Raw genomic sequence first — 12,894 nt, forward strand, 5'->3', positions numbered from 1 at the left:
GCCTGACTCATCTGCCTTCAATTCTGGACAAGAACTGTGCCCTTTCCCCTGGAATTAGTATCAGACTCTCTGCTTTTCAATTCTGTCTACAGTCCAAGAGACTGAGACTCCTAAGGGTATTATGGCATCTTAGGTACCTAGAGTGGCTAGGTACTTAGCCACTCTTACAAAAGGGGAAAACTGTGGTCTTTATACCTACAATGACCTGTAAAGTGGGCAGGAGGCAGTAACCTCCTGAGGTGACAGAAGGTAAAAGAGAAAAACAAGTACAAAGTACTACCTCTGCTTATTTTTTCTTAGGTGGTCTGGGCTCTATCTCAGCAAGGAGGTGGCTAGAGAAATTACTAATGCAATCAGAACCATCCCCAAGGAAGCAGCTGGACCAACTGTCCATTTGGTATACTTTTCAATAAAAGTTATTTTGGAAGGTTGCAGTTTACTTCCTCTAGTCATCAAAATACAACATTTTCTGATATGAAATATGGAAAAGCCTAAGAATATCTCATCCAGTATGTAAAAAACAGAAGGATCTAGAAACTGTAATATGGATAGTAAAGTGAAACAGGAGTTTAACCTGAACAAGAGGACACTTAGTAGGAACGTCATTCATTCATTCATTCACTGGGCACCTATGATACACTAGGCACTATGGTAGTAGTAGTACTATATATTAGGAATACAGATATGGCAGACAAAATCTTGATGAGGTATGTGATTAATGTGATCATTTCATAATATATACAAATATCAAACCATTATGTTGTACACATGAAACTAATATCATATTGTTTAATCAATTAAACCTCAGGAGGGACTTCCCTGGTGGTTCAGTGGCTAAGACTCCACACTCCCAATGCAAGGGGCCCAGGTTTGATCCTTGTTCAGGGAACTAGATCCCACGTGCTGCAACTAAGAGTTCACATGCCGCAACTGAAGATCCTGCATGCCACAACGAAGACCCAGCAGCACAGCCAAATAAATAATAAATATTCTTAAAATAATAAATAAATAAATAAACCTCAGGAAAGGAAGGACGGAAGGAAGGAAGGAAAACAGAGTTGTTTGAAAACCCGAATAATGAAAAAAATACGTCCAGGAAACAATGAGAAAGATGGGAGAAAACAATATGGGTCATTGAAGGCTGAGCAAGAATTTACCAGATTGAGACAGGTAGGCCACTCTACACCGAGAAAACTAGCATAAGGAAAGGCATGCAGTTGTAAAACGAACTGGCTTGCTTGGGGAACCACAAGTGGCCTGGTATGGAGAGGAGAGTGTCGGGTGTATGGGCTAAACTTGGAGATGAGCCTGATGTGTTAAATTATGAAGAGCCTTATACTTTATACTAGAGGGACAGAATAGCAGATTAAAAATAAATCAGGGGGCTTCCCTGGTGGCGCAGTGGTTGAGAATCTGCCTGCCAATGCAGGGGACACGGGTTTGAGCCCTGGTCTGGGAAGATCCCACATGCCGTGGAGCAACTAGGCCCGTGAGCCACAACTGCTGAGCCTGTGCTCCGCAACAAGAGAAGCCACCATAATGAGAAGCCCGCACACAGCAACAAAGACCCAACACAGCCCCAAAAAATTTTTTAAAAAAATAAATAAATAAATCAGCAGAAAACTAGCCCTGACATCTTATAGACTAATTGTGATGATTAAATGAGATTATATTTATAAAGTGCTTAGTACAGTGCCTATGCTCAATGATGGTAGTTATAACTATAATTAGCTAATGTCAGACTTTATCCTGAAGCCATGGGGAGATAGGAACAGGTTTTAAGGACAGTAACATGATCAGATGTCTATTTTAAATAAATCTGCTGGAAGTGTGAAAGACAAATGGGAGATGGCAGAAGTCATTTAAGTGGCTATAGTGATTTCGAGGTGAGAGATGATGAAGATCTCAAATAAAGGTGTCATAAGAGGGCTGTCATACAAAGGAGGGAGCAGCTTTATCTCTGAGCTCCAGAGATCAAAAATAGGTTAATAAAGTCTGAAGAAAGGCAATTTTCAGTGAACATAAACAATAATTTGAGCTTATTCAACAGTGGCACAGCACTAGAAACCCTAAAGCAAAAGCAATGAACCCTTCATTAAGAATGACAGAAAAGAGTTTATTTTCAGTAGCTAAGAATTTGGACTAGAAGACCACTAAACCCAATTTCCAGATTCCAAGATTCTAAATCACTTACAGAGGTGGTTTTGTAAAATCATTAACAATTGCTTACATTTGTAGAGAGGTTTACAATTTTCAAAGTGCTTTCACATTGATTCTCTAACTTAATTTTCTCAAATGCCCTGAGATAGTCTGGGCAGGTATCATTAGTGCCATTTTCACAGATAAAGAAATTAGGAAAAGCTAGTAAGTGCCTGGACTTCAACCAGATTTTCAGACTCCTGGCTCTGTGCTCTTTCCGTTCTCACCACTGCCGCCAACATGGTGCCCGTGTTGAAAATCCATGCTTAGAAACCATCCCTCTTTGGTCACCTGTTCCAGTGTTTATTCTCAAAATCAGTAAATTCTTCTGCATGTCTTATTTTCGTTGTTCAGAAGTTTCAGCCTATTCCTTTGCCCTCATGTAGGTGAATAAGAGCTAGTCATCTATCTTTATACAATGTTCCTTCATATTTACATATTATAAAATGTCTGTCATGGGCTTCCCTGGTGGCGCAGTGGTTAAGAATCCACCTGCCAATGCAGGGGATATGGGTTCAAGCCCTGGTCCGGAAAGATCCCACATGCCGTGGAGCAACTAAGCCCGTGCGCCATGACTGAGCCTGCACTCTAGAGCCCGCAAGCCACAACTACTGAGCCCAAGTGCCACAACTACTGAAGCCCACGCACCTAGAGCCCGTGCTCTGCAACAAGAGAAGGCATCCAATGAGAAGCCCGCGCACCGCAATGAAGAGTAGCCCCCGCTTGCCACAACTAGAGAAAAGCCCGCACACAGCAACAAAGACCCAACACAGCCAAAAATATAAATAAATTAAAAATAATAAAACAAAATGTCTGTCATTTCTCTAATCTAGGATAATTAACCCCAATTACTTGAGTTTTTCACATAACTCTTATTTCCCTTAAAGTAGTTAAGTAATCTGATCCTTAATTTAGTACTAGCTCCAGGAAGATAATATTCTCTTCCCATCACTCCAATTCTAATCCCCAGATATCTATTCTATTAAAGAGTACTCCCTCCAATTAATTAATATCAATATTTATTGAGTACCTACTATGTAGCGAGGCACTGCTCCAGGAGCTAGGGACTCAGCAATGAACTAAACAGACAAAAACTCCTGTCTTCATGGTGCTTCCATTTGTACATGAGATAGAGTGTGAGGGTCAGATAAACTTAATGAATAGGTAAGTGACATAGACTATCAGAAGGTGATAAATGCTATGAAGAAAACAAATGAAGCAGTGTAAGGAGATGAGGAGGACTGGATGGGGCAGCAACCTTAAATAGCATAGTCAGAGTGTGGTCCTCACTGAGAAACTGTACTTTCTCCATGCTTTATCTGCTAGTTTCAGTGCAAGGCAGCAGTACAGCTTTTAATTACATAAGAGACCTTTTTTTAGCAATTAAACTATAACTAAAATAGTTTTTTCCCCCTCTCATTTCAAGTTTAACTCTTAGGTACTTACATATTTAATAAAAAGCAATTGATCAACTTGTTTTGAAGAGGAAAATTTTGTTTCTGTAATGCTGAAATACTCTTCAAGAAATAATGCAAAAAGTAATGCAAGCCCACCAGCACACACACAAAGACTGCTGCCAGATGCAACTCTGACTTTAATAAAGACTAGCATTTCTCTAGTTGTGGGGAGCTGAAAGATGAGCAGCTGTGGACAGATAGGGGGATGGAGGGAGCTGGTAGAAACAGAATTTTAGAGAGCTACAAAATTGGCATGCAGACTGAAGTGGCATCAGCCTCTCACTTCTAGGTGCACTAAGGAACAATCTCTCCAGAACATACTATGAATGATAGGAACGACACTTTTCAGTTGGGACATTTGTTCAGCTTGGAAAAGAGGCAAAAATTAAAATATAGCTTGCTGAAAAAGCAACTTGTTCCAACTTAATTTTGCCACAGGATATGGAAATAGGGAAAGCACTTTTCTTAAGAGGAAAGGCTCCTTTCATCTCTCTGGAGAAATGTTCTAACACAGTATCACACTCCAATTGTACCATACCTCACAGGGACTGAATGAAGCCTAAGTACTAAAATCCTCAGTAAAGCACTTTATTTATTTATTTATTTTTGCGGTACGCGGGCCTCTCACTGTTGTGGCCTCTCCCGTGGCGGAGCACAGGCTCTGGACGCGCAGGCTCCGCGGCATGTGGGATCTTCCCGGACTGGGGCACGAACCTGTGTCCCCTGAATCGGCAGGCGGACTCTCAACCACTGTGCCACCAGGGAAGCCCCACCTACTTGTCTCTTGAATGACCAGACAAAGAAACAAAATTTTAATCAGTTTGTTCAGTTGGAAAATCGCAGTTAAAAAGCAGAGGAGGGCTTCCCTAGTGGCGCAGTGGTTGAGAGTCTGCCTGCTGATGCAGGGGACATGGGTTCGTGCCCGGGTCCGGGAAGATCCCACATGCCACGGAGCGGCTGGACCCGTGAGCCATGGCCGCTGAGCCTGCGCGTCCGGAGCCTGTGCTCCGCAACAGGAGAGGCCACAACAGTGAGAGGCCACAACAGTGAGAGGCCTGCGTACCGCAAAAAAAAAAAAAAAAAAAGCAGAGGAAGTTAAAGCTATTGCTTAAAAATGTGGCCTAGGGATATGTTTGGATTTTACTTGTCTATACTTTGCCTGTTTGCCCTTCTGCATGAATAATCAAGAACTGACTGTATGCTCTGATCAGGAATGAACCCTTAACTAGAGTTCTGCCTGTATGTTGGTAAAGATGCCTCCTGCCCTTTTCAGCTAGGCTTAAATGCAACAAACTCAGTCTATGACTAAATTTGATCTAATCAGCCACACACACCCACACCCCCGCCCCGGATCCATCGGCACCAAATTTAATAAAACTTCAATTTGGCCTTTCCTTTACATCTCTTTTATTCCTCCAGCACCTCATCTTGAACCTTTCTCCTTCTCTTGACTGATACTGGCACCTTGGTCTTTGGATTCTCTTCACAACTAGAGAAATAAAAACACCTTCTCAGGGTAGAGATAGAAAAATTTCAATCATTTCAAATAGGGACCCTGAAAGGAGTTCTTGGAGAAAAGAATTAAACATATTAGAAATTCAGAGAAGGGAAGAATTCAGAGACCTTGGCTCTGGGTCTGGCTTCACTACCAAATCACTTTCTAAGTTATTTAGACATTCTTGAGGCATTCGTTTTCCCTACCTCAGAGAAATGCTGAGACCACTAAGAGAGTGCTTATTTAATTCACTGGATGAAAACTAATCCAAAAGTAAAAATATTTATGTTAATACTGGAAATGATTCTTGGGCTGAAGGAATTCTTGTCTTAACCTTTTGTGAGTTGTTATATATTATACCCTACAACCTGACATTTAATTTCAAGGTACAATATAATATGTACTCAAGGTACCAAATAATTCCTTTAAGCCAGGCTCAGGTCCTCTCTTCTATTACTATATATATTTACAGATGATGAAATCTCTAATTAGGCAAAATTCTAAGATGTGACCAAACAAAAGGACTGTCCAGTATTCATAAAATGCTAATACAGAAAACAAAGTTGGGGGAGGGAGCAAAGGCCTGGATTCTAAAAAACAGATGAGCTATTTGGGTGTTTGGCTTAAAAAAAAAAAAAAAAAGATGGATTAAAAGTTTATATCTAAAAGGCAACTCTATTTTGAATGGCTCTAACAATCCCATAATAAGTGCAGTATCAAACAAGTCAGGGTAATTAATTCAGTGGACTCTTCCCCTTTCACTGCCAGATTGAACAGCTCTGAGGATAATCTCCTTCATTCTCCCAGAGCTCAGTTGGAAGATTCATTATTTATGCCCTCAATTGTTTACTCTGTCCTACTTTTCCATCCATCCAGGCCCAAGTGCAGTGTTATCACTGGCCTATTTCCAAAGTGAATGTATTAGTTCACTGCCTTACTAGTTACAAACTCAAAGATAATCAAATAGTGGTATCTTAACATTGGAGAGCAACTTCATCCCACCACTTGATCCAGGAGAGAAGTTAATGATAATGCTGACCCAGGTTACCAAAAGCTAAGTTATTTTAGATGGATGAAATGAAACACACAAGTTATTCTAGTCTTGTTTTTTTTTTTTAACCACTGAGCAACATATATGCACATCCAACAGGATTCTTAAAGGGCAGTATCATTAGAAAGACAGCTCTGGCCCTCACCAAGAGCAGACCTGTAAACTATTAAGGATTAAACTGATTGAGATGCACTTTGCCTAGCAACCATTCATTAGGAAGAGTTCAGTAACTCACCAGCAATCAATTCCATGTCCTTATCTAAGCCATAAACAGATAACAGACTCCACCAAGTGCTCTACCCTCTGGATTCAGACAGCAAACAACTTCCTCAAAAGATTCAGCTTCCAAGAGTCAACCTTTGGGGGAGGGGGTTGTGCTTAAACACACAAAATATTGTCTCAGACACCTGACTGACAGAGCTGAATAGCTAAAAACTACCACCAGCCCCATCTCCATATGAATGCATTCATTGTCTCCCAGGTCTTTTTGCCTCTAATATTTTCTCACCTTGAGCAAGCTTTTCCCAATTCCAAACCTGATAACACTCAAGCTGATTATCATGAGAATCAAACAACGCCAAGGGTCCAATCTTTTCCTTCACCTTCTCAAGGGGACCATTTTATACTTCTGATGCGAATGGGGGATTGGGCTTGAGTCTCCCTTTAGAGAGAACATAGGGCCCTTTTTCTTAACACATTCTAAGCTGTGACTCACAGAAATAAGCAGGATGGATAAAAACAGATTGCTAAAGAAAAATCAGTGGACTGAACCTCAGCTGCACCATGTCCCCTCAACCTATGAGATTATGGAAAGTCATGGGGGGATTCTCTTTGCCTTTCAATTTAAACATGATTCATGGAGTCTTAAGGGATAAATGGGTAATAAACTAAAAACCCAAAATCTAACAAAGGTTTACTGTGAATCTACTTTTTTTTGCACAACTCTATATTAAGGCTACTTGCGATTAAAAAAAAAAAAGTATATTAAGTTCCTGATCCCTAGTAAGTTTCCACAACTGAGATGGTTTCCTACCCCATCATCCCTAGTCTTTATAATACTTGCTTTTACCCCAAACTGCTCCTTATTGATTAGAGATAAAATAAATCAATGCAAAGAAAAAATATTAATCTAGCTTAAATGGTAAAACAGCTCCAGCATATTAATTCTATCTTCAAAACTGAACTCCAGTTAGAACAATTTCTGGAAACTGAACCTGGATTACAAGACTGAACTCTCAATCATTTCAATTAATACCAAAGTGCTGCCAAAAAAATTGGTATTTCTCACTTTTGGCATTCTAGCTCTTTGCTAATCAACATTAAGATAAATCTGGTCCAAACAAGTTTACCATGAACACTGCCACTCACACACACACACACACGCACACCCTCCTTTGTTTCTATCATAAATTTTGGGTTTTCTATCTTCAATTGATAACTTTCCTCTCAATTAAAAACCTATAAAGAGGTTCCTGATTTTGGCTGAAGATGAGCTCTGTCCTTCAGAAAGAAGGGATTCATACATTGTAGAAGCAAAGGAACTCAAGACATACATAAAAATTGTAATGATACAGCCACACGAATTCATGGGGGTGGCGCTTTAAAAAATAAATGAATTAAACAAAATTCATCTGGATTTGTTTAAAGTTTGGTTTTTGATGACAGAAACTAATCCCTCTGAGAGCCTGTGAATGAGAAATATACAGATGGAGAAAAAGATAAGACTTTTAAGTTTCAGTAACAGCAAGGTAAGTTTGCTTGCTCTAGCTAGGTTTCTCCAACAGGGCTGAGTGCTACACAAAGCCGGTAACACTGTACTCGGGGAGAGACTTTAGCAGAGTTAATCGCTAACAACTATCAGGATTTCCTTTAACCACCATCTGACGGGGGCTGATCCCTCTTTCCACTAGCACCTCCTTCCTTTTCAGATTGTTTTTGCTGATTAAGGCAGTCCCAAGTAGGAAAATGGTGAAGACAGCCTTAATGGACACGGATGCAGAACAGTTCCAAAAACCCACTCCTATCCTAAACTGTTTTTTTCCTTTTTTTTTTTTTGGTTTGCTGCATCAGATGCCACACAAGAAAGGGCTCCTCTTTTTTTCTTCTGTTCATTTTACTACGCGACCGACATCGACACATCAGTAAAAAGAGATGAGAGTCCTGAATCTCCTTACCCTGCTGCACGGGTGAGATGAAGGGAGGGAAAGAAGAATGAAGGGTAGAATTAGAAAATCAAAATAAACTGATTAGATGGGGAGCTCTTACTTCCCATTCCATTTCCCCCTTTCTCACAAGGTTAAGTCGGCTGAAGTCGGGGTTGGTTAGAAAAAGCACACACACCTTGAGCCCTGGAAGGGAGGGAGGTGAGGTTCGCTCCGCAGCGCTCGGTGGGGCTCCGGGCTCCGCCCCGCCTGCCTGGGGCAGCTCAGCCCTCCTCGCCTGAGCCCCGGGAGGATGGAAGAGAAGGGGTTTCTAGCTGTCTTGGCAGGGGGAGGGGGAGGCGGCTGCTCCGGGTGCCAGGCTCTCTGAGCGCAGCACTCCGCGGCGCGCCGACACCCCCTCCCCCAGCCGGCTACCGCTCGCTCCCCCTTCGCCGCCGGAAGCCAGCCCCGCCCCCTCAACTCCATCCCGGCCCTTCTCGAGCCCCCTCCAGTCCGCATAGCCAATGGCGAGCCAGGGAGCCAGCGGAGCGACTCACCAAACAGCCAACTGGGGAGGCCCACTGGGAGGTCAGCCGCCCGGGATAGGCCAGCTACCCGCGGCCCCGGCCCTGGCACGGCTCCTCTTTGTTAGAGCTGCCCCCATCTCTCCAGGCCCCCACCCCGAAGCCTGCAGCCCGGCATCCTGGATGCGCCAGGTGATGCGGCGCCCCTTCTCCTGCTCCCCCGCCCACGCCCTGCCTGGGTACTAGGAGTGACCCCCAGCCAGGCAGTACCTCCCAGAGTGCATCAGACTTCCACAGCAATAGCCATCCGGAGACACCTGAGAGTAGAAAGATGCTCCCCAGGCCTCTCTGCCTCGCCCTTCTTTTCTCAGACTAATCAACTGCACTCCCTCATAACTGCATAGATTTAGGTTTGCATATTAGATCAGCTGCACACATCAATCCACCCTGTCTGAAACTCCTGCTTCCCGTGACGCAGAAATTAGCGGGGAGGGGGCGCATACTGGGAAGGGATTTATCTGGAAGTTGGTGCGCTGGGAGAAGGAATACATCAAATCATCTGCAACAAACAAAACACCAAAGACACACACTCAGTTGGATCCAACCCAGCTCAGATACAAGCTATCTACATCCAATTAAACCCAGGCTAACCACTCCCTTAGCAGGTTTCAGTACAATTAGGAAACAAACATCTAAGTCTTGTTCAAGCCATACACCTAATATTAGAAAAAACTCTCAGGAACTGCCAGGCCTCCGCATAACTGGCAGGTTGCATCAACACTTCAATCACTAACGTCAATGTTAAGGGCCTAACACTGCTGGGATGGAATATGCTAAAGACTGTCGAATATTTTCTTAGGTATAGTGGTGAAGCAGTAGTAGGGGTTCATTTAAGAAAAACAAAGTGGGGATGGGGAAGGCAAGTTATTACCTACACTGTCATTTTTGTCCACAAAGTTCTTGCAACTAATGTTAAGTGTCTACCTCACACTACAATCCCGCTTAGTTCCCAAGTGCTACTACAATTTTTAAAAAACAACAACAAAACACTTTAAAATTAAGTAGCCTTTTCTTATGTGGAGCCCAAAGCATTTCATATATATATATAACCTCAGTGTTCTGGGAAGACGGAAAAGGAATTGTGTGACATGCCCATTTAAAAGCCAGCTCTTTTTTCTAACCCAAATTAAAAGGCTTGGGCTTAAATGGATTTATGGAGGAACTTCATTGCTGTCTCATAGGCTAAGTTCCAGATAAAAAGACCCAAACGTGAAAATTTTATTTTAAATACTGCCCACAAAAGTCTCCCAAATTAGCTAACGAGTCCATTCCCTTTCCAAATACATCTGACCTAAACAAAAATCCTCAAAAGCACAAAAGCAGTTACAACTCTCCGTATCATTTAGCAATTCTCTGGCATTTTCCATATTAAAACAACTAAACAATACTTCAAGAAACTACTATTTTAAATAGCTGACCTAAAAGCTACTCTTTTTTTTTTTTTTTTTTGCGGTGCGCGGGCCTCTCACTGTTGTGGCCTCTCCCGTTGCGGAGCACAGGCTCCGGACGCGCAGGCTCAGCGGCCATGGCTCACGGGCCCAGCCGCTCCGCGACATGTGGGATCTTCCCGGACCGGGGCACGAACCCGCATTCCCTGCATCAGCAGGCGGACTCTCAACCACTGCGCCACTGCGCCACCAGGGAAGCCCTAAAAGCTACTCTTGATGACTAAGGTAAACAGCTGTGTCAGTACTTTCCTTCAAATTCTAACCTTCTTGAAAAAGGCAACTTTTCTCTCTTTAAGGATTAAATAGAAACTAAGATTTAGGGAATTCCCTGGCGGTCCAGTGGTTAGGACTCCACGCTCTCTCATAGCCAAGGGCCTGGGTTCAATCCCTGGTCAGAGAACTAAAATCCTACAAGCCGACTGCGCGGCCAAAAAAAAAACCCTTCCAAGATCACCCATTAATTTGCCAAGACATCAAAAACAAACAAATAAACATGCCAGTCTCACCATTATCACAAATGTTCTTGACAATTAGATAATTCAGACAAAACTTCTAATATCCTCTTCTAAAATATAAATGAGGAACTCAGGGTATTTTGAATACCTAAAATAAAATTAAAACATCAAATTTATCTTCATCTACACAGTCCAAGAAAACAGAGAGGAATTACAACTGTTTAATACAAGATCACAGGGGAAGCCCAAAACACTTCCTCCTACAGAGGAACTCAAGTCCAATTTCTTTTCATGCCGCTCAAATGTACTCTATCTTATTACCACTACCCTAACAGAGAACCTTACTACGTCTGTGGGGGAAACTATAACTTCTTTCTAGCCTCCCTAATTCCACATAGCACTGCTTTCACATCCATTTGCTCTTCTCCTTAAGAACTACAGAAACAGTTCAATTTATTGCACATTTACTAGGTGCAAGCCCCTGTGTCAAGGGGGGAAAAATACACACACACACACACACACACACACACACACACACAAAACAGATAATAACAAGGACTTACTGTATATCACAGAGAACTATATTCAATGATATATTGTAATAAGTTATAATGGCAAAGAATCTAAAAAAATATACATATAAATGAATCACTTTGCTGTACACCTGAAAAATATTGTAAGTCAACTATACTTCAGTTAAAAAAAATACATAATAAATAATTATGATTTTATCATCATGATAAACCTATGAAATAGATATTTCCCCCATTTTTACAGACAAAGAAACTGAGGTCCAGAGAGGCTGAACAATCTGCTCTAGGTCACAAAGGTGGTAAATGGAAAAGCCAGTTTTAGAAGTTGAGTATTCCTGGCTCCAAGTCTAATACTCCTATCCACTAAGCTCTACTGTGGCTCTCTGGTGCCTATGCCATCCAACCAAGCTTCCACTCTATGGCTATTGTATGTTCCACAGTCTGGTACTATCCTATGTTATAAAACTTACTCTCCACCTTTCCTCAGCAGTTTACCCCCATAACAGACAGACCGATCTGCTTGCTCACTGTCTGTGTATCTTCCATTTCTACTTTCTTGCCATGACTTGTATTGTTATAACCATTCCATTTAAATCCTACCCATTCTTCAAGGCTCAGCTCAAATTCCACCTCCCTTGTGGAGCCTTCTTTAATGCTGTCAGCAATGATTCCTTTTCTGAATCACTACTACACAATTTAGTACTTAACTGTTCTGTTGTCTAATATGTGATTTGTCTTCCTAACTTAGCCGGTAAGTCAAAGCTTATATTACACTTGTCTTTGTATCTTCTCCTTTCCCAATTTTGCACAGTAAGTCATACATAGTAAAGTTCTCTATAAATATTTAGACCAGTAAACACTACAGCAAAAGAATAGTCCAAATCACTAAATGACCCAAGTTCTCATAACAGCCACCAAAGTTGAAATAATTAATAACTTCATTCATTTTCAAGATAGAACAAATAACCAAATTCTAAGTCTGCCGGTAATGACCAAGGACTTATCCACTCTGTGCTTCAACAATATCATGGACAAATTGCTAGGAGGGGATTCAAGAGGGCTGGTAATGTTTCTTGATCTGAGAACTAGTTATGTAAGTATGTTCAATTTGTGAAAATTCATTGAGCTGTACACTTAACGTGCACTTTCCTATACATTTTATCTCAATAAAAAGTTTTAAAACATCAAGTTTCAGATTGTATTATAAGATAAACACATCGATTTTTAAAGCACATATGAATATTATATATATGTCTGTAGGTCCAAGAAAATATCTGGAAGTACATACACCAATCTGTCAACAGTAGTAACCACTGAGAGGAGGAAAAGAGGGGTACGGAGGAATGAAGAAGAAAAAATTTTTATATTTGTTTTACTCAGTCTTTTAAAAGATAAAAAACATGCATTAATTTTGTAATTTTAATAGATTAGCTGAGTAGTAGAATTACAAATTACTATTTTTGTAACTTTTAAACTTTCTGTGTTGAACATGCCTTACATTCATAATCAGCAAAAGATATTAAAACACAAA

The 12,894-nt window shown here is 41.3% G+C and overlaps 1 protein-coding gene across 1 annotated transcript in view; it reads right to left on the minus strand.

Moving 5' to 3' along the window:
- FAM222B (family with sequence similarity 222 member B) overlaps positions 1-8,776 on the minus strand; it is a 37,202-nt gene extending 28,426 nt beyond the window's left edge. Inside the window, exon 1 of the mRNA XM_007452428.1 lies at positions 8,543-8,776. The gene's annotated coding sequence lies outside the window, so the exon portion shown is untranslated. The remainder of the gene's footprint in view (positions 1-8,542) is intronic.
- Positions 8,777-12,894: the final 4,118 nt, after the last annotated feature.

This window comes from Lipotes vexillifer, unplaced genomic scaffold (assembly GCF_000442215.2).
Source record: "Lipotes vexillifer unplaced genomic scaffold, Lipotes_vexillifer_v1.1 scaffold216, whole genome shotgun sequence".
Classification (NCBI taxonomy): Eukaryota; Metazoa; Chordata; class Mammalia; order Artiodactyla; family Lipotidae; genus Lipotes; species Lipotes vexillifer.